The sequence below is a fragment of the Hesperophylax consimilis genome, chromosome 15, assembly GCF_061612785.1.
Source record: "Hesperophylax consimilis isolate HC1 chromosome 15, BYU_Hcon_1.0, whole genome shotgun sequence".
Classification (NCBI taxonomy): Eukaryota; Metazoa; Arthropoda; class Insecta; order Trichoptera; family Limnephilidae; genus Hesperophylax; species Hesperophylax consimilis.
The window spans coordinates 3,839,382-3,855,377 of record NC_142850.1 but is presented as its reverse complement, the minus strand read 5'-3'; the positions used below and the strand labels follow the sequence as shown (position 1 = coordinate 3,855,377).

Below are 15,996 nucleotides of genomic sequence, written 5' to 3'. Positions count from 1 at the left end.
TGAAGAAAGATGGTTTAAAAGCGCAGTCATTCTCCTCATAGACATGATCATTGGAAGGTTTGTCCTGCCTCTTGGAAAAATAAAAAATCTGTGCTGCCTATCTCTGGTGAAGTTATCGGGGACACAAAACTAATGCGTTCCAGAATATCAGGATTGCTAATGTGTCCATTGAGCTACTAATACCATTACAATTTTCTCCTAACTTTAAGTCTAGGAGATCTAGTCTTAGCATTTCAGAGAGGAAGTCAGAGGGATATAACAAGGGGTAGTACCCGAACTCACACATGTAAAGGTATCGTATAACCTTTTTAATATCATTTGAGTGTATGGCATCTCGGGTCCCCATATTACCTGGCAACTCTCTCGAGTGCTACGAACCAGAGTAAAGTAAAGCATTTTTACGACTGTGGTACTAGAAAAAAGATTTTGAGTTGCAGTTTACAAAACTTAGCATTTTTGTGACAGTGTTGCGCACCGAATCTACAGGGTTTTCCAATAAGAGGTGTTATTTTAAATAGCCCGCTATTTCGGTAGATGTTACTTTTAAAGCTGTCATTTTAACATTTGACAAGTAGAAACTACGTCATTAATAAAGATAGAACAATACACGCTTCAACAACGCATTGAAATTATTAAAATTCACTTGAGTGAATCAAATTCAAATCATCTTGAGTGATGAGGCCCATTTCCACCTTAGTGGCTTCATCAACAAGCAAAATTGTCGCATCTGGGGCTCGGAAAACCCAAGAGTTATTGTTGAAAAGCCTTTTTATTTTCAACGTGTGACTGTTTGGTGCGTTTTATAGTCTGGCGGAGTCATTGGACCTTACTTTTTCGAAAATGAGGCTGGAGCAACAGTTACGGTGAATGGATTGCGCTATTGAGAGATGATTAATGATTTTTTATGACTAGAATTGGATGGTATTGATCTGGACAGCGTTTACTTTCAACAAAACGGCGCTATGTGCCACACAAGCAACGAAACCATTGATTTTTTACGATTGAATATCAAAATAACACCTCTTATTGGAAAATCCTGTATATGACAACGAAAAGTCAGGCGTTTGTCAAAATTGATTCATAAATCCTTCGTAACTGAAATATGTTTTGACAAAGTTCCGGAAATTTAATAGTTAAAGTACAGTACTCGTATATCAAGAAAAACCTTTGCTTTGGAATCTCAAAGCCAGTGAATATTATAAAATTATCTAAAAAACCGATGTTTGGTGCGATATTTCTCTTTTGCTGGTAAAGTAAAGAAGATTGAAACAATAAAAAGATTTTTTTTTTTTTTGGTAAACTAATGTTTTTAAGACAAAATTTTTTATGCATAGCACAAAGGGTAACAATTATTTTTATAAGCAATAATTATTAGCCTTGTGGGACTACTTTATTCCATCCCACATATGGCAACACTTTTTAAATTAATCCGCCGCCTGACGCCCCAGAAGAGCTAGGCGGGCGCGAGAAGAGAAGTCTTCGTTGATTCTAGTTTCAACCTTCGATCAGACCACCACTCTCCACTACCTTGTCAACCACCGTCTCCGCGTTTTGTATCAATTGTAAATTCATTCTCACGAATAAATTCAACTAATACCGCAGACCTTTATTTTTCAATCATCCAAACTCCTTGAACACCAATTTACGGTTCAGGCAGTCACCGTAAATAACACACATACACACATCACCGCCACACTGGTGACTCCACACATTGCTGCCATAGCCTGAAACACTCATCCACATTGAAAAATCTCCTGATAAAAGATACATGACGTCAACGGGACATGAACGCGTGTCCCGTTGGCGTCATGTATATTTTATCAGGAGATTTTTCAATGTGGATGAGTGTTTCAGGCTAATAATTATTGCTTATAAAAATAATAAAAATTTAAGTTTACTTTCGTTATATCGGAGGGAAAAGTCAAAAGTAAAAAATAAATAATCAAAGTAACTAAAAAGGTGTTATGTAGGGTGTGGCAGGGTTATTATAAAAAACTTTGCAACGTATAGAAAAACAGTTTATTTAATTTCATTCGTTACATCATGTCGTTTTATACATCAAGTCCTGAAGATGACATCAGAAAGATGATTAACCCCAGCAGCGATACATTGACGAAGGCCGCACTTTGGGACGTCTCCCGAATTCCAACCTTGAGTTCTTCCAAGGTGTGAGGCCTATGTTTAAAAATATTTATTACATTTGGACGTGAAAATCTCGAATCATATACAATAAAAATAATTATTTAGTATTTTGACCGGTCGGTGGCCGAGTTGACACCGCGTTTGGGTTTCACCCAGACGTAGTGTGTTCAATTCCTCGGCTGGCTAAGTCCTCCATCACAACACAAGCAACATTTTTAGCTTACTGTGGTGATAGTAAGAGTTTTTCAAATATTTTCAGATTATTCGTAACCCGGGAATGTTTGTCTATCTTTAAAAAAAAAAATATATATATTTATATATTATTTCGGATTGAAGTAATCAGGATGTTCTTTTGTACGAAATTGTTCACATTGATCAACAGGCGAATCCTGTTGATCCCGTCGAAGTAATAATATGTACAGTCCGAACAATTTGCCTTTCATTACATGTTTATTTATTTATTTATATACATGCCTAAAAAATCATTTATATTAAAGTTATACATGATACAGTGATACATGATGTACATAGGAGAATATCTTAATTATACAGGAGATACTGGCAGTAAATAGATGTAATCCATTGTAAAGAACGTACAAAATACACAATTGTAAAATGTGATTACAAGTATAATGAGAAAATATTAAGAAATAATTTTAAAAAAAAACTAAATATCGAGTAATATTAGTAAAACGTCAGAGTAACATAAAGTAAAAAAGAAATTACAACAACACTACAAATAAGACAAAACATTAAAACTATTTTTCCAACGTTGCTCTACATATCGCTTTACACGCGTCTTAAAATAATAGCAAACAATATAAGAATGATATTATTGAATTTGCACTAAAATTTGTTTAAAAGTGATAGATACACGGGTGATTGACCACCAATGTGAAATATCTCCTCAAGTTTTGGATGCGTATAATTTGTGAAAACATCCTCGAATCAAAAAACGTTTTCAAGTCACGGTCTATAAATAAAAAAGGTAGGCACGCAAACATCACGTTGCAACTGTCCAAACCATATATGCGACCCTTTCTTAATATTACTCACTAAGCTTACATCAGCCTCATAATGGAATTGAAAAATTATAAATATATATAAAGAACACAATTTTAAACTTTTTTCCACTTGTTTTTTATTTGACCGTGACCGGTTTCAGCCTGTTAGGGCCATCTTCAGACTGGTACAATTTTTGTCTTAAACTAGGGTTTATATACATAGGCAAATTACATTGAGGGGAGGGGTTAACATAGTAGGTTGATTTGAATTATGAGGGGTTTTTCGTGAAATATGATATTTCCCAAATAAGTATTGTTATTAAAATCAAATGAATTTATCTGTAGAACTATGATAATTATGCCTATTAGGACTATCAATTTAAGGATTTACCCAACATAAAGCTATCGGTAATCTATTGTGTGGTTAGGAAACATATTTTAATGGATTTTATATAATTCAAATACATATTTAGGATAGGTGACACACTGATTATAATGGGTATAGCAACGGAGATTTAGCAACTGATTCTAATTTTGTGTTCATAACATTGTTGGAGTTTACTTTTTTAGTTAGGCGGGTTATCTCTAATGACTCTAGCCTATCTAATTTATGACCTTTGTCGCAGGTGTTCAATTTTGCAGGCTACCGACATCTGTAGTCTAGAAATTTGAAGTTACTACGTTTAACCAAAATGGTGTGAGTCCTTGCTTAGAAAATAGTGTCAATTTGGTCGGTATAGCAGGTTTCATTTTTACTGCTAGACATCACGATGACAAGTGTTTTATTTACATGTAGTGGGGTTTGAAGTCTTTAAAAAGGCTCGCATTATGTGTTTTTTCGTTCTTTTCTCAACAATAACTCGATAATAAACAAGCTCATAAGTCAGAGCGATCGTAGCAGTGTTATTCGCACAGTTTCTTTATAAATATTGTACCTGTTTCAATAGTTTGAAATAAATGTAAAGTGGTATCAAGAAAACCAGTTTTTATTCAAAAAGGATCATCCCCAATTTTTAACATTTGATCCTTCAACCGGATTACGATCAGGAGATTGTATGTAAAAAAAAACAAAGAACCAGCAGCCAAAAGGATACAAAATTGATTGAAACTGGAAATCATTAAGGAAAGTGGACCACATCGCAAATCTGAGATAAGTATTCAGTGCTTTCCTTCCTATCATCCATTTTATGTTTATTCAGGTCTCATGTAATTTAAACGAGATTAATCTTAAATAGAGTCAATATTATAAATAAAATCACTACCCACTTGAAAATAAGAATATAATATTATTGAATAGTGTTCTCAAATAGTATTGTCAAGATTGTCGTGGTATTCTTTCAAACGGGTGTTTGCTAAAATAAAATAATTGTCAACCGATATTAACAAAATATAATTAAAAATGGAAAATATGAAGTCATTAATAAACAAACGCGGCGTAATCAAAGGAAAACTAACCCGATTCGCGGATTCCTTAAATGCATTGTCGGTAAATGAAATTAAATTAAGATATGAGCGGGTGAAATCATTGTTAGATGAATTCGAAGCAGTTCAACAGAAAATTGAAATGTTACCGGATTCAGACGAAATTGAAAATTATAGTCAACGAGAAGCTTTCGAAAACCAATATTTCTCAGTTTTGGCAACGGCCAAAGGTGCGATCGAATCCGTCGATCAAAGTAAGGTGGAAATTAAACTACCCAACCTCCAATTACGGGAATTTCATGGCGATCAGAAAAATTGGGTTAATTTCGTCGAAACCTTCAAGACTTTAGTCCATAACAATAGAAATTTAAGCAACGTAAAAAAATTCTTTTATTTGCAATCAACTTTAAAGGGAAACGCATTAAAGATAATTGCTAATCTAGAAATTTCTGAATTAAATTACATTTCCGCTTGGGAATTATTAAATGAACGTTATGCAAATTTAAGAACTACCGTTCATAAACACATCCAAGCTCTATTTTCATTAAAAGACATGAAACAAGAAGAGCCTGTAGCATTGAGGTATCTAATTGATGAAACAAACGTTAGTTTAAAGGCATTACAAAATATCGGGGTCAAGGTAGATCAATGGGATCCATTGGTTATTTATATAATATCAAATAAATTAGACGCAGCTACCCGAAAAAATTGGGAACAATATATATTACAAGACGAATTACCGACGTTAAAGGAATTCTTAAAATGTTTATCTGCTAGAGCCCAAGTATTGGAACTGATGAACGCTTCTGAGAAAAAATTTTCTAGCTTACATAAAACACAACTAGGCAACAATAATTGCAAAAAAGATTCATCAGTATTTTTAGCAGTAAAGGCTAACAACTGCATTTATTGTAACGAGAAAGGTCACCATATTTATTATTGTAAAAAATTTCTAAAATTAAAATTACATGAGAGGATTGATGCTACGAAATCAATCCAAGCTTGTTTTAAATGTTTAAAGGTGGGTCACCAGGCACAGAGTTGCAAGGCAACCTTTTCTTGCAGGCGTTGTGGCAAAGATAATCACAACACCTTGCTACACAATGAGGTACCTCTGCGGGAGGCCTCCAATATGGATGCTGATAACGAGGTTTCAGTATCGAATTTTTCTGCATCGGATAAAGCAGAAAAAAATAATATTATTGTCAACTGCCAACATAGGAGTTGTGGGTAGTAACAATAAAATTTTTAAAGCCCGCATTCTGATTGATTCAGGGGCCCAGTCAAATTTTATGAGAGCAGAATTTGCTAATAAATTAAATTTACCATGTGAATTGATAAACAAACCCGTTTCTGGGATCCATAATAACATCACTCACATAAAAAAGAGAATTTCAGTGGAGATGAATTCGCTTCATACTGATTATAAAAGTGAAATATCATGTCTGATTTTACAGGAGATTACAACAAATTTACCACAAGTGACAATGGCGAAAAAAGACTTCAAGTTACCACGAGGATTGGAGCTAGCTGACCCGAACTTCAATATAGCTGCACCCATCGACATCCTGTTGGGCGCGGAGAGCTTTTGGGAAATCCTAACCAACGATAGATTGAAACTCGAATCGGGACCAACACTTCAACGTACGCAACTGGGATGGATCATATCAGGACCAATCCACATGTACCCAAAGCAAAGGCCTGTATCAGATTGTTGTAATTTATCTATAAATAAAATAAGTCATCAAATAGAAAAATTTTGGAAATTGGAGGAGATTAATCCCACTAAGATTCTAAATCATGAAGAAAAGGCTTGTGAAGCCAGTTTTGCTAGTACTCATACTAGACAAGACGACGGTAGATACGTAGTAAGTTTACCGCGTCGAGCATGCATTGATCAGCTGGGAAGTTCATTGCTCACTGCTGAAAAAAGATTTAAAAATATAGAAAGAAAATTTGTGTCAAATCCCGAATTGAAGACACAATATATACAATTCATGCGTGAATATGAGGAATTAGGTCATATGGAGGTGTGTGACCAGTCAAAGTACTGTTAATAAATGGAAACAAAACCCTTACAAAAAATGAACCTGGTAAAATAGCTAATTTTATTAACTCCCAATTTGCAAAAGTCGGATGTAACTTAGCTGAAAAAATTCTTCTAAAAAACGGCACAACAGAAGACTCTTTAACCAAACTATCCTCTACCATACAACCAAATCATTCGTTTTATGCTCACAAAATAACTAAAAAGGAAATCTCAGATTTAATTATTTCTCTCAAACCAAATTGCGCTGTGGGCCCAGATAACCTCTCCAATCATATACTGATTAGTCTCCGAGAACATATACTTATACCACTTCAACATATTTTCAACCAAAGTTTCAGCCTCGGCATTGTCCCCGATCACCTAAAAATAGGTTGTATTACTCCAATACATAAATCGGGAGACAAAACGCTTATCTTAAATTACAGACCAATCACTCTGCTAAATTCGCTATCGAAACTACTAGAAAAAACTATGAAAAAAAGACTGCTCGCATACCTTGATAAACACAAACTGATCTCCACCCGTCAATTCGGGTTTAGAGTGAAAATGGGAACAGAAGACGCCTTATCGGAACTAACCACCTACATAGTGAAAAACCTAGATGGCGGTTCAAAGGTGTTAGGAGTGTTCTTAGACCTAGCAAAAGCTTTCGACACCATCTCACACAAATTACTCCAACAAAAACTCAAAAACATTGGCATAACAGGTCCACCACTAAAATGGTTCATTAGCTACATTGAAAATAGACAACAAATTGTAAAAATAAATAATCAAGAAAGTGACAAAGTAGGCAACAGGTATGGAGTACCCCAAGGCAGCGTCTTGGGTCCCATACTGTTTCTCATCTACATTAACAGTCTAACTGAGATAAGCCTAGGGAACATAGAGTACAAAGTAATCAGTTATGCAGATGACACTGTAATTTTATTCAAAGCCCAATCATGGGAAAACGTCTTCAAACACACGGAAACAGGGATGACTGAAGTAAATAGATGGCTAATAAATAATCTACTGACACTAAATATTTCTAAAACTAAATACTTAACTTTCAGTAAAACATTAGCTGGTCAGCCAGATAGTCACCCACAACTTCATCTTCACCCCTGCACAGTTACCTCATTAACTAACTCACGCTGTGTTTGTGACAAAATTGATTATGCGCAAAATATTAAATATCTCGGTTTAACTGTTGACAATAACTTAAAATGGGATCTCCAAATCAACCTAATTACAAAAAAAATACGGAAACTCTCTTACATCTTCAAAACAATTCGAAACATTATGTCACTCCTCAGCTAAAAAATATATATTTTGCACTCTGTCAAAGTATTCTTATGTATGGTATTTCAGTATGGGGAGCAGCAGCAGAGACTCATCTCAAATCACTTAAAATTAATCATAAAACAATAATCAGAATTATGTTCAGAAAGCCTTATCAACATCCGACAGAACAGCTAATGATCAACAATAACCTATTAGACATAAATAAACTATTCATAAAGAAGATCATCTACAAAAACTGCATAAAAATATCACCACACTTCATAACTCACTCGCAAAACACAAGAGCAAACACACACAATCAATTACAAGTACCATATATCAAATCAAATTTTGCCAAAAAACATGAATCTTACTTGGCACCACATATATTCAATAAGTTTGTAGCCCAAACAAAGACCTATGTCGCATCTAATAATTTGAATTGGGTATTCAAAAGATTTTTAAACTGGTTGAATGTCAAAGAAAGAAGAGAGATAAGTAATATTCTTAATATCTAAAATTATATATTTTCTTTTTTCTACTCTGTTTCTAATTTCTGATTTTCCTCTTATTTTATTATTATTATTTTTACTATAATATTTATATTTCTTTTTTTTTCTTTTTTAACCACTTATTTGTTTTTATGTAATTAGAAATTGTTAGTTACCAGCCTCAGAACAGACTTTGTCTAGTGAGGAGGGTAAGGAGAAAAATCATGTATGTACATAACTAATAATAAATAAACGCCCGGGTTGCCGGCACTGAATTGAATTGAAAGGGGGATCGTGAATGCTATTTTTTACCTCATCACGCTGTAATAAAAGAATCAAGCACTACTACTAAAGTGAGGGTCGTTTTTGACGGCTCCGCCAAAACTTCAAATGGAATTTCTCTCAATGACGCCTTGATGACAGGACCTGTTATACAAAAGGACTTATACACCCAACTATTGCATTTCAGGAAACATCAAGTAGTACTGACGGCTGACATCGAGAAGATGTACCGCCAGATTAATGTGTGTGAAGCGGACCGTGACCTGCAGAAGATAGTGTGGCGCGAGTCGCCGCAGGAGGTGCTCAAGCATTACCGTCTGAAGACAGTCACATATGGTCTGGGGCCTTCCTCTTTCTTAGCCACTAGAAGTCTACGGCAAATTGGTATGGATAACAATATAAATTTTCCTAGAGCTAGTCAGGTCATAGAAAATGACTTCTATATGGATGACTTGTTAACCGGAGGAGATGACATGGAATCCTGTAGAGAGTTAAAAGAGCAATTAATCAACATCTTTTTGTCTGCGGGGATGACCTTGAGGAAATGGAGGTCCAATGTCTTGGAGTTGTCAGCCGAGTCGGGCCAAGCTAAGATTGCCGAATCAGGCAATTCTGAAAAAATTATTACTGACAATCCAAAGACTGAGAAAATATTAGGATTAATATGGAATAATGAATCTGATTATTTTTCTTATGTAATAATGAAACCATCAAGTCGAACCGAGAGTAAAAGACAGATATTATCTTGCATCGCATCAACCTTCGATCCATTAGGTCTTCTAGGACCGATTATAGTTGTAGCCAAATTGATAATGCAGAAGTTATGGCAGTCTAAAGCAGCGTGGGATGATCCATTGCCTAATGAAATATTAGCACCCTGGAGGTCCTACCTTCAAGAATTAATTCAACTAAATGTGTTGAAAATACCAAGAAAAATTATTTGCAGGCAATCTACATATCTACAACTACACGGTTTTTGCGACTCATCTGAGAAAGCTTACGGAGCCTGCGTTTACGTCGGTGGACCATGTCGGTAAGCGGCATTCACATTTAATAACGTCCAAATCAAGAGTGGCGCCATTGAAGTGTATTTCCCTGCCCAAGTTGGAGCTTTGTAGTGCTGTGCTACTGGCTAAATTAATTAAAAACGTAAAACAAGCGTTAAATATAGTGGAGATCGACACACATTATTGGTGTGACTCCATGATAACGTTGTGCTGGCTGAAAGGTCAACCTACGAGATGGGCTACTTTCGTTGCAAACCGAGTAGCCGAAATACAAGAACTTAGTGATCCAGATCTATGGAGACATGTATCATCAGCCGACAATGCAGCAGATATACTTTCAAGAGGAACCACTACAGATAAATTGATAAATTCTGCAATATGGTGGAATGGACCAAGTTGGTTGACCGAGGGAGTCAACGCTTGGCCTATATCAAATATTTCGTGTTCAAACCCTCCTGAACTCAAAGGCAAAAATATTCTATTATCCACAGATATTCAAGAATGGGAGATATTTGAAAAATTCTCATCATTTATTAAATTGAAAAGAGTTACTGCGTATGTATTGCGATTTGTCAATAACTGCAGAAGTGTTAAGGGTAAAATTTCAGACAATTTAAGTGTGGCTGAATTGGAATCAAGCTTGAAATGTCTATTGAGATCAGCTCAAATACACGCCTTTCAAAAGGAATTGAAAGAATTAAAAAACCATGGCATCGTCAACAAGAAAAGTAATTTAAAATCTCTTAATCCCTTCTTACATGATGGTCTAATATATGTAGGCGGTAGGTTGAATTTGGCTACACATTTATCTTACCAACAAAAACACCCAGTTATCTTGCCGGCTAAACATAAGCTAACTGAATTGATAATACGTCACTACCATTATGTAAACCTACACGCAGGACCTCAAGCTTTGTTAGCTGAAATACGATTAAAATTTTGGCCCATCTTTGGTAAAAATACTATTAAAAAGATATTACATAAATGTGTTGTATGTTTTAGATGTCGTCCCCGAACCGGTCATCAAATCATGGGAAATTTGCCACCCGAAAGAATTACGCCGAGTCGTCCTTTCGCTATCACCGGAATAGATTACGCCGGACCAATTCTAATTAAAAGTGGGACGCTGAGGAAGGCTTCCCTCGCAAAATCGTATTTATGTATCTTTATTTGCTTCTCAACCAAGGCTGTTCACTTGGAATTAGTTTCGGATTTATCTAGCAATGCTTTTTTGAACAGTTTAAAAAGGTTTATATCCCGTAGGGGACAACCTGAAAGGATCTTTTCCGACAATGCTAGTAATTTTAAAGGAGCTAGCAGCAGACTCAAAGAGCTGTACACCAGCTTGAGGGAAAACAGCGACAATATTCAAAATTATTTAGTGAACAGAAGTATTGAGTGGAAGTTCATAACCCCTCGAGCCCCTAATCAGGGAGGTTTGTGGGAAGCAGCAGTAAAATCAGCAAAATTCCATTTATATAGAATCACTAACAATTCTTCATTAACATTTGAACTCTTATATACCTTAATTTGTCAGATTGAGGCCTGTTTGAACTCCCGTCCATTAACTTCCTTATCCGACGACATCCATGATTACCAACCTCTTACCCCAAACCATTTCCTTATAGGCACTGAATCCTGTATCATTCCTGAGAGAGACGTCCGGGCGATACCGGACAACAGACTAACTCAATATCAGAGGATCAGTTCGCTAATTCAATCTTTTTGGTCTAGATGGAAGCAAGATTACCTGATGGAACTACAAAAGAGAACTAAATGGCAGACCAGCACTCAACGGGCACTGCAAAAAGACGATCTGGTGATTTTAAAGGAAGATCATTTACCTCCACCTTTATGGAAAATGGCCCGAATTCTGCATACACACCCTGGAGCGGATGGAGTAGTACGAGTTGTTACCCTAAAAACACCTCAAGGAGTCTTTGTGAGGCCCATCACAAAGATATGTCTGATGCCCCTGGATTCAGACACTAAACCTGTAATTGACGTCCCGGACCTTACCAAGGATTGATTATGTACATTACACTATGATGCTTATCTTCTCGACTCCACCTTGGATGGATCAAGCAGAAGACCTGAGAAGAAAGAAAAAAAAAAAGGGAACAATAATTGTGTTGTGTTCAGTGTGAACTATATTATTTGTGTTATTGAACTATTTAAATATGTAAAAATTAGTATGCAGACGTGTGTAATTTAGTCATTTTTGAATTTTTTTTTTGGTTATTTAATAGGATTAATAATTTTCTAGTTATTTTTAGTTTATTAATAGAGTAATTCAACAGCATTTATACAGTTAAATTTATAAGTTTACCAGTAGGGCATAAAAAAGGGAGTTTTATTTTGTTAATTTCTGCTATTTTGAATTATTTTGTTAGTATTTTTGTGGTATATTTAGATTAAGAATTTTTAGTTTATTCTGTTTGGTTTATAGTTTATTTTAAATAGATTATCATTCAAAAATTTAGTGCAATTTTTGAATCCCGCCCCCTGGCAATATGTTCAATTTTGCAGGCTACCGACATCTGTAGTCTAGAAATTTGAAGTTACTACGTTTAACCAAAATGGTGTGAGTCCTTGCTTAGAAAATAGTGTCAATTTGGTCGGTATAGCAGGTTTCATTTTTACTGCTAGACATCACGATGACAAGTGTTTTATTTACATGTAGTGGGTTTTGAAGTCTTTAAAAAGGCTCGCATTATGTGTTTTTTCGTTCTTTTCTCAACAATAACTCGATAATAAACAAGCTCATAAGTCAGAGCGATCGTAGCAGTGTTATTCGCACAGTTTCTTTATAAATATTGTACCTGTTTCAATAGTTTGAAATAAATGTAAAGTGGTATCAAGAAAACCAGTTTTTATTCAAAAAGGATCATCCCCAATTTTTAACAGCAGGTATGTAAAAATTTTACATCTCTATCCTTGTCAAACGAGTGTTTATTCTCAAGTAAGTGTGCCGCAACATTCGACATTTCGCCTTTGTCATTTACCCAGCTTGAAAAATGTTCTTTTATGCGGGTTTTGAATGATCTACCTGTTTGGCCTATATAGTAAGACGGGCAATTGGCACAGTTGATTTGGTAAACTCCTGAGTTTTCCATTTTATCCCTTTTATCTTTATTATTTATTAGGATTTTACCTAATGAATTTACATTATAGAATGCTGTTTTACAATTGTCTTTATTGGTTATCCTAGATATTTTGTTGGATATATTACCAATAAAAGGTATTTTAACCTTTCTCTTCACTCTGGTTTCGTTTGATGTTGTCAGCCTATTTTCTAACATACCGACAAACGAATTAAAGATAATTATTAACAACTACATGGAAAAACGTAATACTAATTTGATAGAACGGAAAGAAATAACTGAAATACTAAATACATGTATAGAACAAAACTTCTTTAGATTTAATGATAATTTTTATATTCAATCTAATGGACTAGCCATGGGCAGCCCGATATCACCGGTGCTGGCCGAATTTTTCATGGATCACATGGAAGAACAGATAGAAAAATTAAAATCATTTAAAAATGTTACCTTCTATCGTAGATACGTAGATGACATTTTAATTATCTGGACGGGAACTCACAGACAATTAGATAATTTTCTAGAAGAAATTAATAAAATCAACAAAGCCATCCAATTTACAATGGAAATGGGGGGAAATAAAATTAATTTTTTAGACATAGGTATTGAAATAATTAATAATAAATTAGAATTTACAATTTACAGAAAACCAACATACAGCGACAACATTATACATAACACATCTAGACACCACATTTCTCACAAGTTATCAGTATTTAACTCACTCATTCACAGACTCTTACATATACCCCTGAATTGTATAAATTATAATAATGAACTCAATGTTATTAAAACCATAGCAAATAATAATGGATATAGTAGTGAACTTATAGAGAGTTTATTAAAGAAAAAGAATAAAAAACTCACACTGCCAATCATATCACAAGGTCTTACAATCAACAATGAAAATGATGTCACAAAAAAACAATGGGTTAAAATACCTTTTATTGGTAATATATCCAACAAAATATCTAGGATAACCAATAAAGACAATTGTAAAACAGCATTCTATAATGTAAATTCATTAGGTAAAATCCTAATAAATAATAAAGATAAAAGGGATAAAATGGAAAACTCAGGAGTTTACCAAATCAACTGTGCCAATTGCCCGTCTTACTATATAGGCCAAACAGGTAGATCATTCAAAACCCGCATTTTTTTTATTTTTTTTTATTATTGTTTAACTTATAACATTGTTACATTGTACATAAAATAAGTTAAAAATAAGTAATAGTGTAAAACATATGTTGTTGAATTTCTACTCCAATGAAGAGTGCTAGCTCTTGAGCTTGGCGTAGGAGTTATTTGACAATTATTTCATGTTTATATCAGTAATTAACATTATTACAGTACAATAAATATAAACTTAAAAGAGGATTGTGACGTTAATTTTGGTTGAAACATGAATTGAAGTTATAACATTTGATAGGTGATATTAATTTTTTTTAAAGATAAATTTGACTTTCTTTTTGAATAAAATAAAATCTGGTATTTTTTTCACTTCTTCGGGAAGACTATTAAAATATATTATGCCTTTGTAAATGTAGTTATTGTGCATTTGTTGTGTTGAAAATAGAGGAATTTGGATGTTAAAATTATGCCTTAAGGATGAGTTAAATTTAAGTTTTTTTACTACAGTTTCTTTATATATTTGTAATATTGCATCTTTTTTATAGAGGTCTTCAATTTTTGGTACTTCGAAAATTTTGAACAATGATGCTGAAGAGAAAGTTGGTTTTTTTTTCAAAATTACTTTGATAATTAGTTTTTGTACCACTTTAACAGAGCTTAAAAATTTTTCATATGCACCTCCCCACCCAATGATTCCATACTGAAGTAATGATTGGACTAGTGCGTAATAGACTTTTTTCAGGTTGTTTATCTTGAGAACATTTCTTAATCTAATGAATATATAGATACATTTTCTAATGCGTTTAACAAGTTCACATATGTGTCTGTTCCATTTCATATGTTGGTCTACAATTACACCGAGGTATTTTATTTCAGTTGTTTGGTTTAGTATGGTACATGATTCATTACAAACATCTTTGTTACATTTTTTGTTGTGTATTATTATATGAATGTTGGGGTTAGTTTTGAATTTATTTATTGTGAATGGTATATAAACTGTTTTTTTTGCGTTAATTGTAAGTAGATTTGTATCGAACCAGTTTTTTAGGATTTGGATGTCATTATTTGCATTTTCATTTACAATTTTCCAGTCATTACCCTTAATTATGATAATTGTATCATCTGCGTAAGATATAACTGTTCCACTGAGGTTTTGTTTGAAAATATCGTTTACGTACATGATAAAAAGTAAAGGACCCAAAACAGTACCTTGTGGTATCCCAAAATCACTTGTGAGTGGTAGACTAGATGCGTGATTAATTTTTACAACTTGTGTTCTTTGGTGAAGATAACTTTTTAGCCAACTTAATGCTGTGTCATTAAAACCTACGATCTTTAATTTTTGTATTAGTTTGACATGAGATATGCTGTCGAAGGCTTTTTGGAGATCAACAAAAATACCAACACATTTTAATGATTTGTCTAAAGCGTCTTGTATGGTACTAGATAATTTAGCAATGGCGTCTTTTGTGCTTTTGTTTTCCATGAATCCAAACTGATTTTCGTGAATTATATTATTAATCTTTATGAACTGAGTTATTCTTTTTTTGGCAATTTTTTCAAATATTTTTGCAATGTTTGATAGTAAAGAAATAGGGCGGTAATTGGTTGGTTCTTCCGGATTGCCGGTTTTGAATATTGGTATAATTACAGATTGTTTGTACATGGATGGAAAAACTCCGCTTTGAAAACTTGTATTGATTATATGAGTTAATGGTTTTGATACTTGTGATTTTATACATTTCAGTGTTTGTATTGTGACCCCATCAAAACCAGGGGCAGAACCTCCTTTCATACCTGTAATAATTTGTTCAATTTCTTCTGGTGTTGTTGGTTGAAATAATTCAAATTTATGCTCATTATTTACTGTAGTATTTGGGTCGTTTGGGGTAAGGCCTTGTTGGATTTTTTTAGCGAGGTTTTTTCCTACATTAGCAAAAAAATTGTTAAATACATTTGCGGCTTCTAGAGGTTTATCTTTACAGCAGATTTTTGAATCATTATGATTTACATTGTTGATTGTTTTATTTTTTAAATGTTTTTTATCGACAATTTCATTTATGATAGACCAAATCCTTTTACTGTCATTTCCAGATAATT

General features: G+C 33.9%; 1 long non-coding RNA gene across 1 annotated transcript; it reads left to right on the top strand.

The window, feature by feature from the left end:
* The first annotated feature begins 8,679 nt into the window (after positions 1–8,679).
* Positions 8,680–12,552, top strand: LOC149417197 (uncharacterized). Its single transcript, XR_016303233.1, has 2 exons — positions 8,680–9,038; positions 11,396–12,552. It is a non-coding gene; the product is annotated as an uncharacterized LOC149417197 (long non-coding RNA).
* The last annotated feature ends 3,444 nt before the right edge of the window (positions 12,553–15,996 follow it).